Consider the following 26,260-nt stretch of genomic DNA (forward strand, 5'->3'; position numbering starts at 1 on the left):
ATGTTGAAAAAAAAAACTCGAAAAGTAACCTTTCCAACACGTCCCAATTTGGGTGGTGTTTGGTTGATGTGATAGCTGTTAGTTGGTCGGTCATATATCCATCAAACTGAAATGAGTGAGTGTGAATGCAGAGACCCCTAGCTCAACAAAATTAACAGCTATCGTAAATTTCCCACAGACCTCAGTGTTAGCTGGGGCTGATCCATCACTTCAATCAAAAATGAAAATAGAATGAAGTTTCTTAAAAGTTCCCTGAAATGCTTGAAATATTTGCATGTGTGTTAAAAAAATGGATGGGAACTTTCGATTGAAAATGGTCATTGGCTTATTATTCACTACATAGTTAAATGGGAGGTATTAAAGGTATTATACTAGCAGTATTGTATTGTACTAACAGTGAAGAAATGATCCGTGGAAGTGGAAGAAGACTTGAAGTTCCAAAAAGTGTAGAGCTCACCAGACTGGAATGAGGTAAGAAGTTGCTTCGTTTACGCAAAAGTGGCCAGTTACCGAATTTGGTTTTCTCCGATGAGAAGCCATTCCCAATTGAGCAGATTGTGAACAACCAAATTAACGAGTTTATTTGCCAAAGAGGTCAGCTGAAAATGTGTAGCTTCGATTGGCCGCACGAACTTAAGTTCCGTCGATGGAAATTGTGTGGATCGATTCCATCTCGTATTCAAAATAAATGCCAAATATTAGCGGAAAATATCCTATAGACAGTATTGACGCCCTGGCCAGATAAATATATCGGTCGCAGAACATGGAAACTCCAACAAGACTCAGTACTCATTAAGCGTCAACCAAGAATGACTCAAAAAGGAAATTCTTCACTTCGTTTCTACCGAACAATGATCTCCAAAATCTCCGCATCTCAATCGGTTGGACTTTTGCTCCCGGGGAATTTTGGAGAGTAAGGTTGACATTAAAGAATACCAAAGTGTCAATCATATCCAAAATGGCACTTAAATGGGAATGCGCCGATATACCACAGATGTACACGCAAAGAAAAAAAACGTTTGGAAAACGTGTACCGAAAACGTTTTTCTTTTGTTAGAGTTTTTTGAATTGCTTCGAAAATTTTAAACTTTTATCACCAAAAAAATTCGTTTGTTACAAAATTTTTATTTTTTCAATAAAAAAAGTTATTTTTGAAACAACAACACAGTCCATTTCGTTTATATCAAACACTGTTCTTTTCTGACTTTAGGTCTTTAATAAGACACATTTTACAGTTCAAAATTTAATATACTACAATGTAATGTTGAACATTTTTTCGGAATCTTCCGAACATATCTGGAATATATGTAAAAAAAAAAACTTTGGTCGAAGCAGGGACCGAACCACTGCACCACGGAGCCAAACTAAATGTTTGTTTCTGTTAAATAAACTTTGTTTATTCGGTTCGTGGGCGCCGCAAGCTATGCTATATAAATATAACTTATATGGATATTTATCTATTGATGACCATAACAGGTACATAGCTCAGTGTTTAGTGTGTTGGCTTACAAAGTGCATGGTCCGCGGTTCGATTCTCCGTCCAGGCGAAAGGTAAAAAAAATTAAAAATTTATAAAATCGTATAATTTCTACTACATTGTTGGTATTACAGGAAAAGGTGTTAAGAACTAAAAAACATCGTGGATGTGAGAAAGATGTGAGGGAAAATGCAATTAGCAAGAAAATGATGTTTGTTTTTTTGAGTTTGTCCTTATGAAATTGTTTTTACATCCTGGAAAAGAATAAACGTTTATCACAAAAAGTATATACTTTTCTCCCAAATACACTTCCTTACAGCGAAAAGCAAATGAGAAATGAACTTTGTTTGTCTAAAATTTCGTTTGGGAGGAAAGAATTATTTTTTTGCGTGTAGTTTCGTGCTGCGTTTAACGGATTTATCGGCCGTTTGAAAGCCATAGTTCGTAGCATATGTAGCCAATTCGAACAAATCTGCACTAATTCTATAATTTCATGCTATTTCCGACATAGTATGCTTTCGAATAATAAATCTAAAAAAAATATAGAGCTCTACTTGTTTTGCGTTGCCACCTTGTATATCGAAGCATGGACCAATATAAACCAACTATCCCTAGATTCCTAAATCAAAAATTGTCCACGTTCTTCGTGAAAAATGAGTACTATGAGCAAATTCCTCTTGATCGATGCGGTGAGACTAGGTAAGGTTTGGAAATGTTTCCCTTTAATTGAGAACATTTTTTTGGAAATCGTGAAATTTTCGGACAAATTTTCCTCAAATGAAATTCAATTTATCTTTACTGTATTAACCAACAACCTCTTGAGTCAATGAATTTACCCCATTTTTTTCTATAATCCCTACTCAACTAGAATTTATTTATAGCTGGGTCATTTAGCAATACAGCAATAATTCAGTCTGTACGACGAATGTTCCCATGTGTGGCGATTAAATACTTCCATGTCCAAGCCATTCATTCCATGTCCATGCCATTATTGAATGAATGGTGAATGCTACCCTATTCTCTTTAGTGACTCTGCCGTCAGTCAGCAGTCAACAGTGGGTTAATGTATGCTAAACATATTCAAATTTTATGTATCAGCATTCGAGATCAACAACATGAAAAACATAATTTGCTCATTGCCAGTGATATACTCGTAGAGTGGAAATGGAAGTGGAAAATGTACTCGGACAGATACCGACTTGACAATGGGAGGGGTAAAAAAAGATAAAGGAAGTATCCGACTAGACCCCTTGCATGGCCCCCTCTAATGCAAGGGGTCAGGCTGGCTGTGGTCTTATGGTAGGCTTGTTTGTTCCCTCGGGATTTTGGGTTAATGTCCAATGGGTTCATTTCCATTTCCACTTCCACATCCATTTGCATTATTAAGTTATTTTAATGCCATTGCGTTGATTCTTTGTTTCCATTTTTTGTTTTCAGTTGCATTTTTTGTAACGCTTTTATTTTTTAATTTACCTACCTATTAGAGTGTGAATTTGTGTGTGTGTGTGTGTTTGCGTGTTTTTTGTAGTTTTTCTTCTCATGAAAGTGTTAAACAAATTCATTTTGTACAAAAAACCTTTTGCTGAGGCATACAGAGGCTTATCTGTTGATACTTCCTCATATCCGCTCATTTCCTAGAAACCATTGGCCGTTTTGGTTTTGGAAGTAAGGAATTTTTCTACAGGAATATTTAGTTGGAATTTGAATATATCTGTCAGTAGGTTAGAAATCAAAGACAGTTTGTATTCTCATTCGCTTAAAAAAGTTCAAAGCTGGGTCGCATGTTGGTTTCTTGAAGATGAGCAAGAAAAGTTCACGACCTTTTCTTCGAAGAACATCGATTGAGAAAGAATAATAAGCACTAAAAAAACAGAGTTTGTACCTCTGCCAATTTAACGGTATGTATGAAAATTATTAGGATTTAGATAAAGTTTATATCCGTTTATGAGAAAGTTCCCTTCAATTTAATAATTGTTTGCAAGCTGTAACGCCACTTCGTAAGACTACGTCGAAAAAATATTGAATGAAAATTTAAAGTAAAGAAAAATATTTCCCAAAATGAATCATATTCCACCGTATTAGTATCACATGGACTGAATAGACTAAGTGAGCCTGAAATTAAATCAGGCTGCCACTCTAACCTAACCTATCCCACCGCCAGATCTAAACTAAAGGCAACGGAAATTAGACAGCGATGAAATATGTGTATAAAAACATAATAGTATCAATTCTCTTAATCTTTTTGTCCAATAAGCTCGAATAAATATGGTAATAATTTGTAGCATAAACAATTTGGACATTATACTAACATAAAAATAAATATTTCTGATTTGAAGAAATAATGTTGACCTAATATCTTGTTTAGTTCCATTAAAGATAAAAAAAGGTCTCAAATATAGATTCAAACTTATTTTGAGGATTTTGCATCTATAGTTTATATAGTTGTTTTTTTTTTTTTAATTAAGAAAAAATTATTTTGAGGAATTAGTTATAATTTGAATTTTCAAAGTGACATTTGTTTGAACGAGTCTAGCGCTGCTAATATATTGCAAAAAAGGTATAGGTTAGGTTATGTGGCAGCCCTAACCTTAAAGAACCCTCTTAATGAATAACAAGTATATACGGCGTAGAAACTTCTACTGAAGACTGTCATCCACAATCGAATTACTTGGGTTGCGGTAACACTTGCCGTTGGCAAGGTATCTTAAAACTTCCTAACACCGTAATATATACCACATAGTCCATACGTGGTATATATTAAACTAAAAAAAGCCGATTAAATACGTATATAATTAAGTTTAAAGTTTCTATAGAAATAAAATTTTGACAAAATAAAATTTTTACAACATTTTCTATAAAAGGAAAATTTGGAAAAAATTTTCTATAGAAATAAAATTTGGAAAAAATTTTCTATAGAAATAAAATTTTGAGAAAATTTTCTTTAGAAATAAAATTTTGACAAAATTTTCTATAGAAATAAAATTTTGATAAAATTTTCTATAGAAATAAAATTTTGACAATGTTTTCTATAAAAATAAAATTTTGGTGGATTATTTTTGGCTCGAGTGGCAACCATGAATATGAACCGATATGGACCAATTTTTGTGTGATTGGGGATCGGCTATATAAAACTATAGACCGATATGGACCAATTTTGGCATGTATATTAGCGGCCTTATACTAACACCACGTTGCAAATTTCAACCGGATCGGATGAATTTTGCTCCTCCAAGAGGCTCCGGAGGACAAATCTGGGAATCGAATTATTAGGGGGCTATATATAATTATGGACCGATATGGACCAATTTTAGCATGGTCATTAGAAAACATATACCAACACCAAATTTCAACCGTATCGGATGAAATTTTCGTTTCTTAGAGGCTCCGCAAGCCAAATCGGGGGATCGGTTTATATGGGGGCTATATATAATTATGGACCGATGTGGACCAATTTTTGCATGGTCATTAGAGAACATATACCAATACCATGTATCAAATTTCAGCCGGATCGGATGAAATTTGCTTCTCTTAGAGGCTCCGCAAGCCAAATCGGGGGATTGGTTGGGCGCCATTAGCGTAGCTAATAGGTTCAACTAATGTTTTATTTCATAAAATTGAATAAAAAAATAGACATCAAAATAACTCGACAATCAACTTATAATAAAGCAACTAAAAGTACCCTACGGGAAATTGGTGCAAATTGCCACTGACGGACTTATCACAGAACTGGTACCTTTGCTCCAGTTAGTTGCAATTTTCACATTTAGTGAAATAAAATTATCCGAATAACCTTTTGTTCGACATATTTCAAAAGTTTTTTGTTTTTCATTTCGGGTTCGATTAGGAGCCCAAATTGAAAGAGATTTGTAAGAGTTTGTCCGAGACTGGTTCCTGAGGACCTGTTTATGGGTTGCTCCTGCTAAACTGGCCCAGGACGTGTCCTTTGGAATGAATCCAAGACGCGTCCTTAAATGTAAGTTTACTCCGTCAATGACAAACCCATGTTAAAGTGGACGGTCCCTTCCATACGTTTTGATCAGAACTGGGACTGGTCCATACACACCAGGGACTAGTCCTGTACCAGTTCTGTAGTTGATCCATTTCCCGTAGGGTAGTTCCACACTTTTCCTAGCAAAAAATTGGGAGTTGTTCTAAAGGCACAACTAAATCATAATTTCAACCACAGCTTTATTTCATAAATATCAGACTTCTACCACAACTTTGTGCGTTGTACGAGTATATACTTGTTTGATTTTTATAACAATGTAAAATCGTAAATAGGTTTTCAAATTCTGGGGGGCTAAAATTTTTCTGTGGGAGTCTAAGCCCCCTCCCCAGAGGCCTTCCTACGCATATGATGGGCGCTATATATAATTATGGACCGATGTGGACCAATTTTTGCATGGTTGTTAGAGACCATATACTAACACCATGTACCAAATTTCAGCCGGATCGGATGAAAGTTGCTTCTCTTAGAGCAATCGCAAGCCAAATTTGGGGGTCCGTTTATATGGGAGCTATACGTAAAAGTGGACCGATATGGACCAATTTTTGCATGGTTGTTAGAGACCATATACTAACACAATGTACCAAATTTCAGGCGTATTGGATGCAATTTGCTTCTCTTAGAGGGTCTGCAAGCCAAATTTGGGGGTCCGTTTATATGGGGGCTACGCGTAAAAATGGACCGATATGGCCCATTTGCAATACCATTCGACCTACATCAATAACAACTACTTGTGCCAAGTTTCAAGTCGATAGCTTGTTTCGTTAGGAAGTTAGCGTAATTTCAACAGACGGACGGACGGACGGAATGCTCAGATCGACTCAGAATTTCACCACGACCCACAATATATACTTTATGGGGTCTTAGAGCAATATTTCGATGTGTTACAAACGGAATGACAAAGTTAATATACCCCCATCCTATGGTGGAGGGTATAAAAATCGTTGAAATAAAGTTAAAATGTTTGGACCCAATCAAATTATTTTTTTGTGTAGTGTTTGATGCAGTTTTAGTGCAATTCGAGGAAGATTGTACGTCGTGTCGTTAGAGGCGGAAATGGAAGAGTACAAATTATGGACTACAATCGACGAACGGAGAAGGCTCTTCGGCGGGAACAGTGATGACCGCCGGTTTCTTGGGTCCACAAGGTATGACCCATATCGAGGTAGATGGGTAAAATGATTTCTCTACTGTCGCATTATTGAACCAAATTGACGATGTATTGTCATCTAGTCATACTTGCCATGATCAATGTGACTCGTTGAGCACTTATATTAGCCGAGCTTTTGCAGGTCTGAAGGAAACTTTTAAATTGAACGGATTAACATAATGTCATGTAGTAGATTTCAAATAAATCCATCCAGTTAAAATATATTTGAAGACAAAGGCGATTAAGAAAAGACACCTTTTTCAACCTTAAAAACAAACTGGAAAGAAACTTTGACAGGTATGACTTTAAATATTTTAAAGTCATACCTGTCAAGACTTTTAAAGCTTGCTCTAAAACGGGAACTGTATTGATTTGAGATATTCTTACACATGAGAGAATGGCGTAGAAAAAGAATACCACCCATGTCCAAATAACCAAAAAAAGTACCTGCATTGGATATGATTTATATTAGTTGAAAATAAGAAAAATCGACAAGGATAGGTCCTCTTTTATAAAGCATGAGCTCCCTCTTCGTTTAAAAGTAATAATGGAAATTCTGTTTTAATTACACGAATTAAACAATTTGTTGTTTCTATCACGATATCAAATTGATCCAAATATTTTTTGTTTGAAACTGCTTCAATCACCAAAATTGATAATTTTTTAGTTACACAGAGAAAATGTGTTTTGTTTGCCATAATACAATTAATTGTTCCAATTAATTTTTTATGGAAACTGCTTCAATCACATAATTTTTAGTATCAATTACAGGCAGCAACTAAAAATTAATTTTAGTAAAATCAGTTAAAAATAACTTTTAATTGAATTTGAAATTCTTGTAATTTTTTTCAAAAATTATGATTCCTTTTTTTGTCCTAAATTCTATGTCAATTTACATTATTTTATTTCTTAAGTCGGCAAGGGTTTGTTCTTCCCAATAACAGTGTAGGAGGGGGGTCTTCCCTCTATCTAAATATCAAGATCAGTTCTTGTCACATATGCCCTGCAAATTTCAACTAACTCCGAAAAGTTTAGTTAAATATTGTATTTATAGTATGTTTGAGGGTGTAAACTATTTGCATTTTAAGAAAAATAGCTATCGATCGAGGTAAAGGATTTTTATATTTAATTGACAAATCTCATAAATCATGAATCTTATTTTCCCAAAACGTTATACATTTTAAGAATTTAGCAAAAATTAAGAATTATTCTAATGTCAGAAAAATCTTTGTTTGGTATTCGTGATTATTATGTTCCTTTTAAAAAGGCCATATTCTTCAGCTTAAAGAATTGTCCAGTGCGAAAGCCTTGAAGGTGTTTTCATTTCAATTGAATCTCTTACCAAATAAAGCGTTGAATCGTAGAATTTCCACTTCTATCAGTATTCAGCCCCCAGCCTCTATGGCTCCGGCACAGCCGCATAAATTGCTACAAAAATAAAGTAATAATTTAAGAAAATAAATTTTCAATGTTGTTTATCTATCTGCTGGAAGCCAATGAGCACAAACATAAGTATGTGGCCACCACTCATATGGGTTCCAGCATTGATGGCATACCCGGGATGCTATCACACACCGTTCGCTCACTAATGATATGCGATTTATATGGTAAAATGAAAATAACCATTGGCCATTCATCCATACAATGGTCCTTCGCTCTATAACAAAACCACCCACCCACCACCACCAATGAAGCTGGTATGGGAGGAGGGGGAATAGCTGGGATAGGTTGAGAAAACAATAATGCTGCTTCCATGTTCCTTAGTTTTTGGGTCTGATGTTATTTTTACTTCGTTTTTCGGTTGTTTTTTTTTCCTTTGCGGGAATTTCATTTACCAAAAAGCTTTGGATCTCCGTTAAATTATGCGATCCTTGAAGCATGGCATGACCATAACCACAAGTTGGGAACATTTTGAGTGAGTAACCGACGTTGTTACATAAACTCTTACAAATGTTCCGTACATTTCAACAGAACCATTATCAATGACCACAAAGCATCATCATCTTCATCATCGCCATCACCACCACCCAAAGGAGCCACTAACAAATAAACTCCTTTCTCCATATGACACTGATATAGAGTAGGGGGTGGGGCATCTTGTTATTATTTTTTTCTTTCCTAGATAGAAATCACATGTGGAAATTTAGTATCTTCTCCTTTTTTTAGCTACCCATGGCAAAATTGAGGGAAAGGCAATGGAACATCAAGAGAACTCTCATTCCTCCCGTGTTGAAGTTAATAAACAGAGTCATTTTTTTTTTGGAAAGAAAGGAAAAACAAACCTTTAAATATTGGACCACATATTATTATTGCTATCATCACTGCCAATAACAGTTGATAGCGTGAACAGCTTCGGCGTGACAAAAAATGTAAAGTTGAAGATCTTAAGGAGAAATTGAATTTTAATACAATGAACTTAGTTTTCCAGAACATGACAAATGGAGAAAGTCTCTAGGTCTTTACAGAATGGGCCAAGGGTGTGATGAGTTGTAAATTAACGTCCTCCATGATTTCGTATATTTCGTCTGAGGATTTGAGGGTAAAGAAACTTGATTACACGTAAATAAATAATTGTTTCCTCCCAAACGAAATTGTAGACAAACAACCATCGTTTACCATTTGATTTTCGGTGTTGGAAAGTTTGTTTGGAACAAAAGTATAAACTTTTTGTCATAAACGTTGGTCCTTTTACAGGATGACAAAACAATGTAATAAAGTTCAACACTAGGTTAGGTTAGGTAGCAGCCCGATGTATCAGGCTCACTTGGACTATTCAGTCCATTGTGATACCACAGTGGTGAACTTCTCTCTTATCACTGAATGCTGCCCAATTCCATGTTAAACTCAATGACAAGGGACCTCCTTTTTATAGCCGAGTCCGAACGGCGTTCCACATTGCAGTGAAACCACTTAGAGAAGCTTTGAAACACTCAGAAATGTCACCAGCATTACTGAGGTGGGATAATCCACCGCTGAAAAACTTTTTGGTGTTCGGTCGAAGCAGAAAGCGAACTCACGACCTTGTAATTTAATATAATTGGTTTGGCTAGTTGTATATACCCTCAATTCCCTCGGAAAAAGTAAACGAAACCGGTAACCACCGAATTTGGTTTTCTCCATTCCGAATTGAGCATCGAGTTTATTGCCATGAGGTTTATTTGCCAAAAAGGTAATCTTTAATTAGTCACCAGAACTTGTAACGTTACGAGTCGTAATGTCCGATGGTCGCTCTCCACTCGTATTCATCGAAAGTGGTACGAAATAAATGCGACTGTATTAAAGCCTTGGGTGGACAAAGTTCGACCGCAGACAATTGGCAATTATCATCTCAAAACGGCGCTTAGCCAGTAATGGGCCAAAAGACCGCAGAGCCAAATTTATGCTTTGTCGGACGTTTGAAGTCCGTAATTTGTGCCAAAGAAAACTAATTCGACCAAACCTTAAATTATTCTAAAATTGTATGTTTTTTCCGACATTTTTTGCTATTGAACAACAAAAAAGATGCACCTCCAAATTCATTCCAAAATTTTAACCCTTTAGTGAAAAACAAACGATTTAGGAAATATTAAATGTGAAGCATCTCGAAAAGTATGGTCGACTTCTTCATGCTGTAATGGTTTTTGGAAAAACAAACAGGAATGATACTTTTTCGGCAATCGTTAGGCTGGATGGAGTCCATATGTAATGGTGGTCACTTAAATTGCACGCGCCGGCGGGGGGTGGAGTAGAGTGGAGTTGAGGAGTTTTAGTTCTATTGGAGCTCATGCATAATTCAATAGAAATTCGAAATGATTATTCTTTATGTGACTGTTTATTTCTTTTGACCATTTATTCATTTCTTCCATCCAGCATTTTTTCCGATTTTTTTCTCTGGACACTGACCAAACGTATACGTATTACATTGAATGTTTGCATTTGTATGTGTGTGAATGTACTATGGCGATTTTTTATAGTTATTTTTTTTATTTTATATTTGTGGTTTTTATTGTTCTGAGAGACGTATTTTTCGGGATGGTCATCGTAACGGAGCAATGTTTCCACATGCTTGACTTCACAATGATGCTGAAAGGCATCATCACTGTAGTTTGGTGAGAATCATCGTCACCGTCATCATCACCATCAGCGATTTTGTTGTCGTCATAACGATGACCAACAGCTTTTTTCAATCATCTCAGCAAGGCAAAAGGAAACTGTGGCAACCTACTCGAATCTAAGAATTTTCCTTAAGACTCCCTCATTCAAACCACAAAAATCGGAAGGATCAATTGAAAATGAACATGATTGTGGAAGATTATGCTACTGTGGGCAAAACGCTGGGTTAGTGTTCAATTTATTTAATTTCTCAATTAATCGACCTGCAATATTATTGGAGCCTTCTGCCTTGTTTCCATGAAGTAAATCCACCAAGGTTTTTGAATACGATCTTCGTGAGAATTTTTAACACTTGTTCTTTGTGATAATTGCACTAAAAATCCAACCAATATCGTTTCCCAATCTTCGTATTTACCCGATTTTGCTCGCTATGACTGCTTCCCAAACCTCAACAAGCCACTCCAGGAAACGCTTTTCTTGATGATTGAGGAGATGAAATGTCAGTCGAAAAAGGCATAAATGGTTCCATCTGTTTTTCAAGTTTTGAGGATTAAAAAAATGTTGACACAAATGTATTTTGGGAAGGATTGCTTTCAAAGGCAATCAATTGAAGAAGACCAAATAAAGATTTTGCATTTTTCACACAAATTCACCTTATTTTTTGCCCACTATGGTATCACATATGAAAATAATACCCTTACTCCAAAAGATAGGAGAGAATACAAAAAATAACAGTAAACGAAATGTGGTTTTGGACGCTGGCTTTCGTCGTTCAAAATTTTCTTTGTGGTCAATCATAAAACTCCACCCATTTTGGGGAGGATGTTCTGAAGAGTGGAGCCCAAGCATTTGTTTTCAATGGTACATTATCAAAGGATATTATTTTATTCTAACTTTTGAGTAACGAAGGCCAAACTAAAACGAATAAAAATGTTTCTCTGTAGAGTTAATTAAATTGAAAATTAAAGACGGCGATTTGATTCTCGCTTTGCGAAGGTAAATCGTCCAGTTAAATCAAATGGTGATTGGACGCTGATTACTCTGACTCTTCCCCTCGGTATCTACGGTCTTAAATTTGTTTCACGTGGTTGCACGTTGTGTTTTGATGAACCATGTTCAGGTGATGCGATATATTGCTAAGACTGCGTGCAAATAACGCTGAAAAAAAAATATTGTCGTGAGTCCAAAGATTTCACGTCCATAAAATACGAACGCGAATTTTGCTTAGCATTGAAGACGCATTTACCTGATATAACGTTTTTTTCCCTTATCCAAAAGTCCATAAACTTTTCAATGAAGTCGTTTTGTATTTATAGTTAAGTGATTCGACCTAAAATTGTGTATACTAAAATTAAAGAAAATTTTGTTTGACTAAGGTTAACTTGGCTTTAATAATTCTGACAAATTCTTCAAAATTAATGAAATTAAATTAAATTAAAAATTGTTGACTTTTTGCATTTTGACTACAAAGCAAGAGACCACTCCAGGGAACGCGCTTCGAGTCGATTGAGGAGTTAAAGCTGAGGTACTGAGGGCTATACCCAAATATGACTACTTCACATGTATTCCTGAATAAATGAATTTGACGCAAAGGAATCGTTTATAACACAACGCAATGCATAATGCACGGACAAAAGGCTACATCGAATTATCAACAAGAGGGTTATCGACAAAACTGGTAAACTATTTATTTATTAAATATATAGTAAGTATAAGAGCAATAAGAGTTTACTTAACAGGTTGGCTGATAAGTCCCAGGTCTAACGCATAGATGGCGTCGCGAGTATTAAATGCAACCTTCAAATGATTCGTGTCAAAATTTGACGTCTGTAAGTCAATTAGTTTGTGAGATAGAGCGTCTTTTGTGAAACAACTTTTGTTATTGTGAAAAAAAAATGGAAAAAAAGGAATTTCGTGTTTTGATAAAATGCTGTTTTCTAAAGGGAACAAATACGGTGGAAACAAAAACTTGGCTTGATAATGAGTTTCCGGACTCTGTCCCGGGGAAATCAACAATAATTGATTGGTATGCAAAATTCAAGAGTGTTGAAATGAGCACGGAGGACGGTGAACGCAGTGGACGCCCGAAAGAGGTGGTTACCGACGAAAACATCAACAAAAAAAATCCACAAAATGATTTTGAATGACCGTAAAATGAAGTTGATCGAGATAGCAGAGGCCTTAAAGATATCAAAGGAACGTGTTGGTCATATCATTAATCAATATTTGGATATGCGGAAGCTTTGTGCAAAATGGGTGCCGCGCGAGCTCACATTTGATCAAAAACAACAACGTGTTGATGATTCTGAGCGGTGTTTGCAGCTGTTAACTCGTTATACACCCGAGTTTTTCCGTCGATATGTGACAATGGATGAAACATGGCTCCATCACTACACTCCTGAGTAGTGGCTGAGTGGACAGCGACCGGTGAACCGTCCCCGAAGCGTGGAAAGACAGACTCAAAAATCCGCTGCCAAAGTAATTGCCTCTGTTGCGCATGGAATAATTTTTATCGATTATCTTGAGAAGGGAAAACCCATCAACAGTGAATGGCGTTATTGGAGCGTTTGAAGGTCGAAATCGCGGCAAAACGTCCCCATATGAAGAAGAAAAAAGTGTTGTTCCACCAAGACAACGCATGAATTTGGCTTCCCCACCCACCGTATTCTCCAGATCTGGTGACTTTTTCTTGTTCTCAGACCTCAAAAGGATGCTCGCAGGGAAAAAATTTGGCTGCAATGAAGAGGTGATCGCCGAAACTGAGGCCTATTTTGAGGCAAAACCGAAGGAGTACTACAAAAATGGTATCAAAAAATTAGAAGGTCGTTATAACCGTTGTATCGCTCTTGAAGGGAACTATGTTGAATAATAAAATCGACTTTTGACTAGAAAATGTGTTTTTCTTTGTTAGACCGGGGACTTATCAGCCAACCTGTTAAGTATTAGCTATGTGGGCAAGAGACGATGTGGAAGAATGTGATCACCTCAAACATATTTCAAACACGTTTCGCTTTACTTTCCCTCGTGGGACATGGAACATTTTTGTCGCAAAAAATTGTTTTCTCTTAGGGCGTATAACGTGTGGTATGCGATCATTATTTCTGGAAAATTTATATCCACGAAAATCAAAATCCTTATGTCCTGAATACATTGTGATGTAGGTTATACCAAATGAAGATATCCTTAGAAGGCGGAGCAGCCAATTGTGCTAATCGATGTCAAAATTGTGAATCTTTTCTTTTGAACGACAACTGATTTATGCATGGCACTGACCTAATTATCACCTCGTGCGCTTCAATGTTCTGCTAAAAGTTCAATGTTCTGATAAAAGTAAACAAAATATTGTCTTTAAATCCATTAACGAATATATTCATAGAGACATTCATAACGACAGCGTGAGAAGCATAAACTGAAAATTGATAAGAATGACTGTATGCTTTGTTTTTATAGCTTCTATTACTAATTGTTCATGTATAAAAATTTTACATAATTAGAATATACAATATATGATGATTATAAAAATGATGTCGGAAATGGCAAATATGGAAACATACTTTTGTTGTGAAAAAAGATTGTCAAGAATACAGGTTTTCTGTCCATAAGTTAAGGATACTGCCTTTGGATGTGAAGAGATTTTACAAAATTTACGTTGAACAATTTTGCCTTAAGATTAGAAGATTAAGGCTTTCGGCCACATTACTATGCTTAAAATTGCTTAAAATTTTTGATGATCACGATCATAATCGAAGTGAAAATAATATGATTCCGGTGTCTATGTGGTGACCATGCAACATTTTCACCGCAATCATGATATACAGTGAACATGGTAATAATAAATGTAGATGAATTCAAACAAATAGCTTCTAAAAAAAATTTCGTGTTGTTGCATTACTGCAATAACAAAACGAAATAAAAACAAGTATATACGGCCGTAAGTTCGGCCAGGCCGAATCTTATGTACCCTCCACCATGGATTGCGTAGAAACTTCTACGAAAGACTGTCATCGACAATCGAATTACTTGGGTTGTGTTATCTTAAAACTTCTTAACATTCCAAATTGTGAGTTAGTCCATACGTGGTATGTATTAGACAATACGTAGAGAGCCAGAATTGAAATATGGGGGTCGCTTATATGGGGGCTATATACAATTTTGAACTTAATATCGACCAATTTTTGTGTGATTGGGGATCGATTTATCTGAGGGCTATACATAACTATAGACCGATGTGGACCTAGTTAGACATGGTTGTTAACGGGCATATACTAGCACAATGTACCAAATTTCAACTGACTCGTATGAAATTTGCTCCTCCAAGAGGCTCCAAAACCAAATCTCGGGATCGGTTTATATGGGGGCTATATATGATTATGGACTGATATGGACCACTTTTGGCATAGTTGTTATGTATCATATACTACCACCACATACCAAATTTCAACCAGATCGGATGAATTTTGCTTCTCCAAAAGGCACCGGAGGTCAAATCTGGGGATCGGTTTATATGGGGGCTATATATATAGTTATGGACTGATATGAACCAATTCCTGCGTTGTTGTTGGATACCATATACTAACTTCACGTACCAAATTTCAACCGAATCGGAGAATTTTGCTCTTCCAAGAGGCTCCGGAGGTCAAATCTGGGGATCGGTTTATATAGGGCCTATATATAATTATTCGACCAATTTTTGCATGGGTGTTTGAGGCCATATATTAACACCACGTACCAAATTTCAACTGAATCAGATGAATTTGGATCTTCCAAGAGGCTCCGGAGGTCAAATCTGGTGAACGGTTTATATGGGGGCTATATATAATTATGGACCGATGTGGACCAATTTTTGCATGGTTGTTAGATACCATATACTAACTCCATGTACCAAATTTCAGCCGGATCGGATGAAATTTGCTTCTCTAAGAGGATTCGCAAGCCAAATTTGGGGGTCCGTTTATATGGGGGCTATACGTAAAAGTGGACCGATGTGGAGCAATTTTTGCATGGTTGTTAGAGACCATATACTAACACCATGTACCAAATTTCAGCCGGTTCGGATGAAATTTGCTTCTCTTAGAGGATTCGCAAACCAAATTTGGGGGTCCGTTTATATGGGGGCTATACGTAAAAGTGGACCGATATGGCCCAGTTGCAATACCATCTGACCTACATCAATAACAACTACTTCTGCAAAGTTTCAAGTCGATAGCTTGTTTCGTTCGGAAGTTAGCGTGATTTCAACAGACGGACGGACGGACATGTTCAGATAGACTCAGAATTTCACCACGACCCAGAATATATATACTTTATGGGGTCTTAGAGCAATATTTCGATGTGTTACAAACGGAATGACAAAGTTAATACACCCCCCATCCTATGGTGGAGGGTATAATAAGATTAGCGGTCATTTTCATGTAGCTCCGTTAGGCTTTAACTGCAAGTTAACAGAAAGAAAAATGAAAATATCTTTTCTCCGGTTCACTTTAACTGAAAAAATTTCAGCAGTTAAGTTTCTAACTGGCTTATGGAATATATACGCAAGATGACAGATATGTAGATATCACGGTTTAAAAGTTCGTTTGCTAAAGTAGCACTAACGGAGCTTCATGAAAATGGGGGTAGGGGACTTGTAGTTATATGAAAAGATGATGTACAGTGGGAGTAAAGATGATTCAATTTGTAAGAGGAAAATTCCTAGATGTTTTCTCAATAAGGAGTTAGCATAAAGGGCCCAAAATTGAGTTATCTATTCCAGCCAGATCTATACTAAAGGCTGTGGAAAGATTCATTCGCCCGAACCGAAATATGTACAGTCTACACAGAAAAAAAAGTGTCTCGTAAAATTAAGAAGATTTTTACAATAATTTATTACAAGAATTTTCCAGAATTTTAGTTCATTTTTCGTATCTTGAACGAAAATTAACTACTCGAAAGGAAATTTTACAAATTCTAAGTAGCAATCGTTTAGTTCATGGCCTACAAAATACGATGGAAATTTCCTTAAAAAATTTCTTAACTGGTAGTTAAAAATTCGTTTGTCATGCTATAAAACTACTTGTGAAATGTAAAGTATTTTCTAAATAATAAGTGCAATTTACTATAAGATTTTTTTGTATGAGAAAATATTTTTTTACGAAAAATGAACTTAAAAGTGGATAGCAATTTCTTACTGACAATTCCTATAGTTAATAATTGTTAGTAAAAAATTACACAATGAAATATTTTTAGTTCACATGTAATTAAATTTATAGACATTTTCGTCAAAAATGGTAGATAACATTTCATGAAAATTTTGCAAATTTTAAGTTAAACGTTTCATCGCTCATAAACTGGTGTGCCTTTACGAATATTATTCTTAGAGTAAATTGTCAGCAGATGCGATGAACTAATGCATAGTACAGAAATCTTTATCGGAATAGTGGAATGTGATTAATGTAAAGATGATGTTACTTGAGTTTTGTTGTGTATACATGAGCGTGGGGTTGTTTTTATTTTGTTCATTTAGTGGCTTGTGTGTGTGTTTGTTATTCGTTGATGGTTTTTGGCTGGATGAGGTGTTGTTTTCAATAAAGGCACATGTGTTTTTGTTGTTGTAGGAATGTTTTGGCTTTGCTTGGTTTTGTTTGGCATGCTTCAGTTGTATAGTTGGCGTTGGCGTGGGCTGTTGCATCTTTTAAGTAGGTATGCAACAAGGGAATATAAAGGCATGGAATATTTTGGATTTTTGAGTCATATATTGGTGTTTGTTTATTAAACCTTTTAAATGAAAGTTATTAATATTTTGTCGGTAGTTTAGAAAAAAGTTATTAAGAATATTTAGTAAAATATGTTGAAATTGAAAGTGTATTGAAATTTTCATTATTCAATGTAAAAAATTAATATTCAATTCCAGATGAATTTGGAAATTTTTTGTAATATCTCAGCGTATAGTTTATTCATAAATTGGTAAGTATTTTTTTAATATGGCTTTCTTTTGAAAAGAATATTTTTTATGTATATTATTATTTGTTAATTATTTTTTTTTTTTTGGACACCAGTTTAATGTTTTTCTTTGTTGTAAAAGCGATATTTAATTTCAGAGCAACTCCAGACGGATTAAAACAAATTTAAAAAGGTAGAGAATTGGTAAGTTTTCTTTTAAAAATTGGCTTTCTTTCAACTAGAATATTTACGTTTTTATGACCTTTTTATCATCAAAATTACAGGTTTTTAATACCTTATTTTAGTATTTCTTTAATTAATTTTTTTGGAAACTAATGTAATATTTTTAATGTAAAAATAAATATTTAATTTCAGAATAACCCCTTAAAATTTTGACAAATTTTTAGTACTCCTTTGCCTGTAATTTAATAGTGAATTGGTAAGTTTTCTTTAACTTTCTTTTAACCCTGGACAGCCATCCTTATTTTTTGTACATTAACGTCATCCTTCGTCATTTTGACTACGGCTGATTTCAAGACGATATAATTTTCATCGTGAGCGAAAAAGTGAACCAAACTTGAATTTATTTTCTTATTCAATTTGGTTTTAAGTAGTATAAAACAAAAATTCATAAAACGGTCGAATTAGTATAACTTAAATTTACCATTTCCCAATAGACTAAAATGCATTTTAAATCGAAAATGAAATTACGTGTCGTCATTTTGATGACTGTCTAGGAATATCAAGAATATTTGGTTTTTTATGCATATTATTATTTTTTTCATTAGATTTTTTGAAAAGTTATTTAATAATTTTATTTAATATTTAATTTCAGAGTAACCCAAATAAATTTGGACAACTTTTTATATTTCCACTCAGCGTACAATTTAATAGAGAATTGGTAAGTTTTATATTAAAACTTTGGCTTTCTTTCAACTAGAATATTTATTTTATTATATCTTTCACATCGATAACAACACAGTTTTATGAGTTTATTTAGAATACTTCATTATTTCTCTAATTGTTTCAGGTACAAATTTTATGAGATACGTTTTCCAAAGAAAAGTTGAATTCCTTACACCATTTGATAAAATGCCCCAAATATGGTAAGTTACAAGCTAAAATGAAGAATTAAAAATTATATTTCATTACATGGTGTTAATTTTTAACAATTTTCATTTTTGTTTCCATTTTTTCCAGCAAGATATGTGAAAAAACTACCTACGATGAATAAAAAAAGGATAAGTCAAAATGTCCAAACAGCGGGTTCAAATGAACTACTCTCTGTTCCACGTGGACATAACTTCTATTCACAAAAAACATTGTATTAAGAACTTTCATCATAAGTTTTTATAATAAAGTACTTTTGCTTAAAGAAAGTTTAATTTTAATGTATGAAAATTTTCATAATAGTAAAACCGTTTGTTGTTCCTTTAATTATTTAATTTCTCTGTACTGTGGAATGATTGATTTAAAAATAGTTTAGTCGTCGACATTTTAAAGAGACTGTTAACCAATTTTTATTATCGGATTTCCCACAAAATAAGCAAGTAAACCAAAATAATACTGACTTTTTAACTTGGTAGGGGTATATAAATCTTATGGTGTTGTAAAAATGAACTAAACTACAATGTTATAGATGAACTAAAATTTAAGAAAATTATAAACTAGACAAGTTGAAAAAAATCTTAAGGGCTAAATCATGGTCAATATTACTACAGTTTAGTTCATTTTGCAATGGAAAAGGGTTCACTGTTTTTTCAGTGTAGGCGTCTATAGATTTGTATCTGGCGTTTTCTTTTCAATGAGTCTATTAATCAAGTTCCTTAATCTAAATTTGTCCATAAAGCTCAATTAATAATTGTAAAATTAATAATAAATGTAATTTATTCTATCAATTAATTATTTAAATGACCTTGGTAATTTGTACTATCTTGATGTGAATGAAGAAATATCGATTAAAAATAAATTGAATAAATTAATTTCGTAATTGAAGAGAAAAGAAATTTTTCTTTCCATTAAGAATTTATTTGAATCCCGTTAAATCGTACGTAGTTACAAAATCATATTCTAAAGATGTAGGACCACCCTTAGTATTTTCGTAATACATACGTTAGTTTTCTTATCTGATTACTGATTATTTGCGTTTGAATTGACTTTTAATCAAAACCACTTTTCATAGAGCTTCGTGGGGTGCTGAGTATTATCAATGCAATTAAAATTTTTCCATTTAATCGATGTGTTATTGTTGTTCTTTTAATTAATTTATTTATTTTTGTATAAGTACGTAGTCATGGGATGTTCATTTACCGCACATCTGTTATTGTTGTCTTAAGACTAGGTTGAGAATACAGACCAGCTAGCAAGATCTGTGTTTATGACCACAAAGTAGTTCAATGAGCCATGCTATTCATAACGGGTAGTTATGAAACAGTATTTCAAAATATGCTTTTGTCATAAAAATATAATACTACACAGAAATTATAACACCAAAATATTTCCAATTAAAAAGTCAATTGAAGTTGGAAACATAATTGATTAAAAAATATAATCAATCAGGAAAATGATGATTGAAATTTTTTGCATTTGTAATTTGTAATAATAACACTAGTTTACAAAAAAAAAAAAAACAAAATCATGTACACTTGATGAGAGTCGACTTTTCTTATGTATTTTGATTTGCTGAATTCGAAAAAAAGTGTTGTTATGGAATAGTTTTTGAGATATCCCGTTATTGTTAGTTTTTCGCTTTTTTCTCACTAAAATTATATCTCGCGATTATATCATTGTTGATACTTAAATGAAAGGTAATAAGATGACGAATAATAATTGGATCTGTGATAAGTTAAGTTAAGTGGTTCAAAAAAATATCAATGCAAAAAGCCAAATTTTCAAAAAAAAAAATCGTATTTTACAATGGGACTTTTCCGCCAGAAAAGTATAAACGATTAAAAAAATCGTCGTATAGATGATACTCTATCGTAAGTAATAAGACCAACTAGAAGAAAAAATGACCAACTAGAAGAAAAAAATGACAAGCAAGTTATAACAATTTTACTAAAAAATGGAATTTTAATACGATTTTTAAAGGTATGATAAATTTGAAACATTTTTAAAAACGTGGCGATATTAGAAGAAAATTGAACAATATTTGGTCAAATTGGGCAATATATAAACAAGTCGGAGCCATATTTAAATCTTAAGCAATTCTGTGAAAATTTGTTCTTACAATATGTACACACTGAAAAAAACAGTGAACCCAATAGAAAGAGAACTTTTGATTAATTTTAAAATTTTAGAAATTTTGAATATTTTTTGAAATTTTTAACTAAACAGTATTAAAAGCGCTGGCATTACGCCGAAATCACAAAAATAAGTAAACGGTTTCCGACAAATTCAAGAAAATTTGTTAGACATAAATAATTTTTTTCACTTGTTAAAGAAAATTTTTTAGTTTGAAGAAAAAAATTGGATTTCAAAATTGCAAGAATGTCTTTAGTGACATACGAAGTTCATGATGGACGCTTTTGTAGTAAAATTTACAAATTTGAAGAAATAATGAACTATTTTATGAGAAATACGAATTTGGTAAATCTCTATACTTAATTTGTGTATAATTTTTTCCCATCTTTTAGTTCATTTAACTAACGTAAGCAAAAAATTATTAGAGTAAATGAAACTTTCTCCAAATACAATGAATTCATGAAATTATGAACTAAAATAAAGTTAAATTGGCTCACTTTTTTTGAGTGCTGACTTTTTTTGGCTCACTTTTTTTGAGTGCAAAAAATCGCTTCTGTAACATATACCCCAAACACATTTTGCTTCAAGCATATATATTTTCAGGATTGGTCCAAACACAATATTTTTTGTATTGTTCAAACATATTATGTTTCACCTTAGAGCATACACTGGTAAAAAAAAAAATTTAATGAAATTTTCTTTGTGTGGATATATTTTTAAGGCGCCAATTGGTTACTTCCATTATTTTACTTGCAGCATACTCTCTAGGTCTCTCTTTCTAAACACATATATGTTTCTAGGCTATTTCTAAATGAATATATGTTTGTATCTAAGCATATTATATTTACAAACATTTTCTGTCCCAAACATAATATGTTCTAACATATTAACTTATATGTCCCAAACATGTTATGCTACACTGAAAAAAGCATGCCCGGTTCCAAAGATTTTGTCTTTACTTTAAAAAAGTTGATATTGATTCCGAGCGAAAGAAGCGGAGAATACAAGTAAGGATACTTTTAAGACACAATTCTCTTTTAAATTTAGGTTTTGTGTACTTGCTTCTAGGAAGCATATTTTAATTTTTCGCTTTTTCAGCTTTTTTTCTTCATATGCTATAAAAGTCCTTTAAAAATGAGTTAACGATAACTTTATTTTCCAAATTAAGATTCGATTTCCAGTAGAAATTATGGTATGTTTCAAGTAAACAACGTCTTTAAAATAAAGTATTGAAAAACATGTCCTATATTTGAACGATTTTTGTTTCTGTAGTCAAGATGCAAAAAGACAACATATTAAATTTAAAGAATTTTTCTGAATTATTAAAGTCAAGTTGACCTTAGCTCAAACATTTTTTCTTTCATGTTATGATACCCATTTTTAAGTGAAATTGCTTAATTATAAGGACAATACGACTTCATTGAAAAGTTTATCGACTTTTTGACAAGGAAATAAACTTTATATTAAAGAAATGCGTCTTCTATGCTAAGCAAAATTTGCATTCGTATTTTAAAGACATGAAATCTTTGACCTCACGACAATATTTTTTTCAGTGTAGTTTATGAACATTATATGCTTGCACTTAAAAATATTGTCTTAAAAAATTTGAGTTCCAAACATATAATTTTTACACCAAAACATATGAAAAACAGTCTTTTTCGTCCGTGTACACTCAAAAAAAAGTTTACTTGTATCAAAAGATTTTGACCTTTCTTTAAGGGTTTTTGATTCCGATTCCGAGCCAAAGAAGCGGGTTCTTTAAACCAAGGACATTTTTTTGCGACCTATCGGGCTTTAAATCCAGGATCTATAAAATTAAAATTAACATAAAGATCTCATTTATCGAAATTTCATTCTATTTTTCCGGTGTATTAATAAAGCTATTCGCGTACAAAGAAATGCCAGTTTAAAAATCCAAATTATAACGGATATTTCGAAGTAAAAATATTTTCTTATTTCCAAATAAAACTTTAAACCAAAGATGCCAGATCCTCTAAATAAGTCTTAGCCTATATTTGAAGCGTTTTATCTTAAATCTAAAGATTCAATATTTCAGTTAATTCAAGGACGATTTCTTTAAAACAAAAATGTGTTTCTTTACTTTAAGGAAAATTTGCCTTAGTTTAAATACATGCAACTTTTACGAAGGGACGCAAGTTTTCAAAATGTGTGCCCTAAATTTAATGAAAAAAATTGTTGAAGCAAAGATTATAAACTTTCGTTTAATTAAAATATCATTATTTTAAGGAAATTTGTCCTTAATAGTGTGTACATTTTCCAAAATGTTTGTCCTAAATTTAATAAAAAAATTGAAGATTATAAACTTTATTTTAATTAAAATTTCATTGTTTTAAAGAAATTTATTCTTAATATTTTGTAAATTGCACATCCTAAAATTTAGGTTGCGTAATCTTTAATATCATGTAAATTATTTGTTCAGTGCACAGAGTCGTTTTTATTAAAAAGATTCAAAATCGTCGAAATATGTTTTAGTCTATAACAGGTTGGCGGATAATGTCTGACACATAGATGGCGTCGCTAGTATTAAATGTATATTATTTTTATATAGTACCAACCTTCAAATGATTCGTGTCAAAATTTGACGTCTGTAAGTCAATTAGTTTGTGAGATAGAGCGTGTTTTGTGAAGCAACTTTTGTTATTGTGGAAAAAATGGAAAAAAGGAATTTCGTGTTTTGACAAAATACTGTTTTCTGAAGGGCAAAAATACGGTGGAAGCAAAAACTTGGCTTGATAATGAGTTTCTCTCTGCCCCAAGGAAATCAACAATAATTGATTGGTATGCAAAATTCAAGCGTGGTGAAATGAGCACGGAGGACGGTGAACGCAGTGGACGCCCGAAAGAGGTGGTTACCGACGAAAACATCAAAAAAATCCACAAAATGATTTTGAACGACCGTAAAATGAAGTTGATCGAGATAGCAGAGGCCTTAAAGATATCAAAGGAACGTGTTGGTCATATCATTCATCAATATTTGGATATGCGCAAGCTCTGTGCAAAATGGGTGCCGCGCGAGCTCACATTTGACCAAAAACAACAACGTGTTGATGATTCAGAGCGGTGTTTGCAGCTGTTAACTCGTAATACACCCGAGTTTTTCCGTCGATATGTGACAATGGATGAAACATGGCTCCATCACTACACTCCTGAGTCCAATCGACAGTCGGCTGAGTGGACAGCGACCGGTGAACCGTCTCCGAAGCATGGAAAGACTCAAAAGTCCGCTGGCAAAGTAATTGCCAGTGTTTTTTGGGATGCGCATGGAATAATTTTTATCGATTATCTTGAGAAGGGAAAAACCATCAACAGTGACTATTATATGGCGTTATTGTTCCACCAAGACAACGCACTGTGCCACAAGTCATTGAGAACGATGGCAAAAATTCATGAATTGGGCTTCGAATTGCTTCCCCACCCACCGTATTCTCCAGATCTGGCCCCCAGCGGCTTTTTCTTCTTCTCAGACCCCAAAAGGATACTCGCAGGGAAAAAATTTGGCTGCAATGAAGAGGTGATCGCCGAAACTGAGGCCTATTTTGAGGCAAAACCGAAGGACTACTACCAAAATGGTATCAAAAAATTGGAAGTTCGTTATAATCGTTGTATCGCTCTTGAAGGGAACTATGTTGAATAATAAAAACGAATTTTGACAAAAAAAATTGTTTTTCTTTGTTAGGCCGGGTACTTATCAGCCAACCTGTTATTTGATGCTTTTTTCACATTAATTAAAAAATTAATATATCAGTTAATTTAATATCATTTCCTTGAATCAATCACATTATTATCATTATTTTTAGGAAAATTTGTCTTCACTGAAAAAATATTGACCTAATATGGAAGATTATGCAACTTAAATTTTAGGACTCGAAATTTATGCAATGCTAAGGACAAAATTCTTTAAAATAACGACATTTTATTTAAAAGAAAGTTTATAATCCTTGCTTCAAAAATTTTTTCATTAAATTTAGGACAGAAATCTTAAAATTTTGCGTCCCTCTGTTTAAGTTGTAGATCTTTGAAGTAAAGCAAATGTTCCTTAAAATAAAGAAAACCATTTTTAATTTAAAGAAATCGTCTTTAACTCAACTGACATATTGAATTTTTAAATTAATGGTATAAACGCTTCAAATATAGGCTAAGACTTATTTTAAGGATTTGAATCTTTGGTTTAAAGTTTTTTTAGCATTAAAAAAACAGTTTTTACTTTGAAGTACTTGGCATAATTTGGATTTTGAAACTGGAATTTGTTTGTACATGAATACCTTTATTAATATATCGCAAACAGAGTATAAAAATTCGATGAATGAGATCTGTACCCAATTTTAATTTTATCGATCCTAGATTTAAAGCCAGGGAGGTCCCTAAAAAATGTTTTTATTTTAAAGAAGCCGTATCTTTGGCTCGGAATCAATACCAAAATCCTTAAAGGAAGGTCAAAATCTTTGGACCCAAGTAAACTTTTTTTTTGAGTGTTACTTCAAAGGCATACGACTTTAACAGAGGGGCGTGAATTTGAAAGATTTGTATTCAAAATTTAATGAAAATAAAATCGGTTAAATTCAATTAAATCCCATCTGTTATAGGAACACTGTGCATTATCATACTGCTGATGTGAGAATAGTGGGGGGCTTGTCTTAAACTTTCAACTGTGCAAGTGTTCAGATTTTGAACTAAAAAAAAAAAGAAAAAAAATATATATTGTTGTTTTCATCATTTGTTTATATTTACGCACAATTTATATATGTGTATAGGTATATATTATTTATTTTTAATGGGGACTCTACTTTTGAATGAGCATGTTTGCAAACGAGACAAGACATATAGATGATACACCCAAGTGGTCAAAAGTTAAAAAACTCTTTGGGAATGGGCGATAACATTGTCTACACACAATTTTGTGAATCAAAATTATGGCATTTAAGAACTGACGTCTTATCAGAATCCAACAGCCTTACACAAAAATTATTTAATTTTAAGAAAACGTGATCATCTCGAATCAGTTGAAAAATACAATTTGAGTGATTAGTACTCCTTCGATGTTCTCTAAAGAGATTAGAGATTAAGTCTTAGAGATTATAATACCGACCGACACTTAGTAAAAATTAAAAATAGATTTTTTTTATTTTGTCCAACTACAAACTGAAATCGTGCAAGTCCCTGCTCATAGTTTTTAGTTATAAACTGATTAATTGTTCTTATCACTTTTTTGTTTGTTTTGTTTTCTGGGTGCAAATAAGTTATAAAAAAATCAAAAAAACAAAAACTAATCAATAAAACGCATTAAAGATCGGTCAATGAATAAATGGGAAAAACATCATTTCTCAAATATAATGCATTATCTGCATATGCATTG

General features: G+C 33.4%; 1 long non-coding RNA gene across 1 annotated transcript; it reads left to right on the forward strand.

Annotated features, from left to right (window-relative positions):
- Nucleotides 1–17,248: 17,248 nt before the first annotated feature.
- Nucleotides 17,249–18,930, forward strand: LOC142236553 (uncharacterized). Its single transcript, XR_012722088.1, has 6 exons — nucleotides 17,249–17,667; nucleotides 17,760–17,847; nucleotides 18,019–18,082; nucleotides 18,479–18,544; nucleotides 18,674–18,749; nucleotides 18,844–18,930. It is a non-coding gene; the product is annotated as an uncharacterized LOC142236553 (long non-coding RNA).
- Nucleotides 18,931–26,260: the final 7,330 nt, after the last annotated feature.

Source organism: Haematobia irritans, chromosome 4 (genome assembly GCF_050003625.1).
Source record: "Haematobia irritans isolate KBUSLIRL chromosome 4, ASM5000362v1, whole genome shotgun sequence".
NCBI lineage: Eukaryota > Metazoa > Arthropoda > Insecta > Diptera > Muscidae > Haematobia > Haematobia irritans.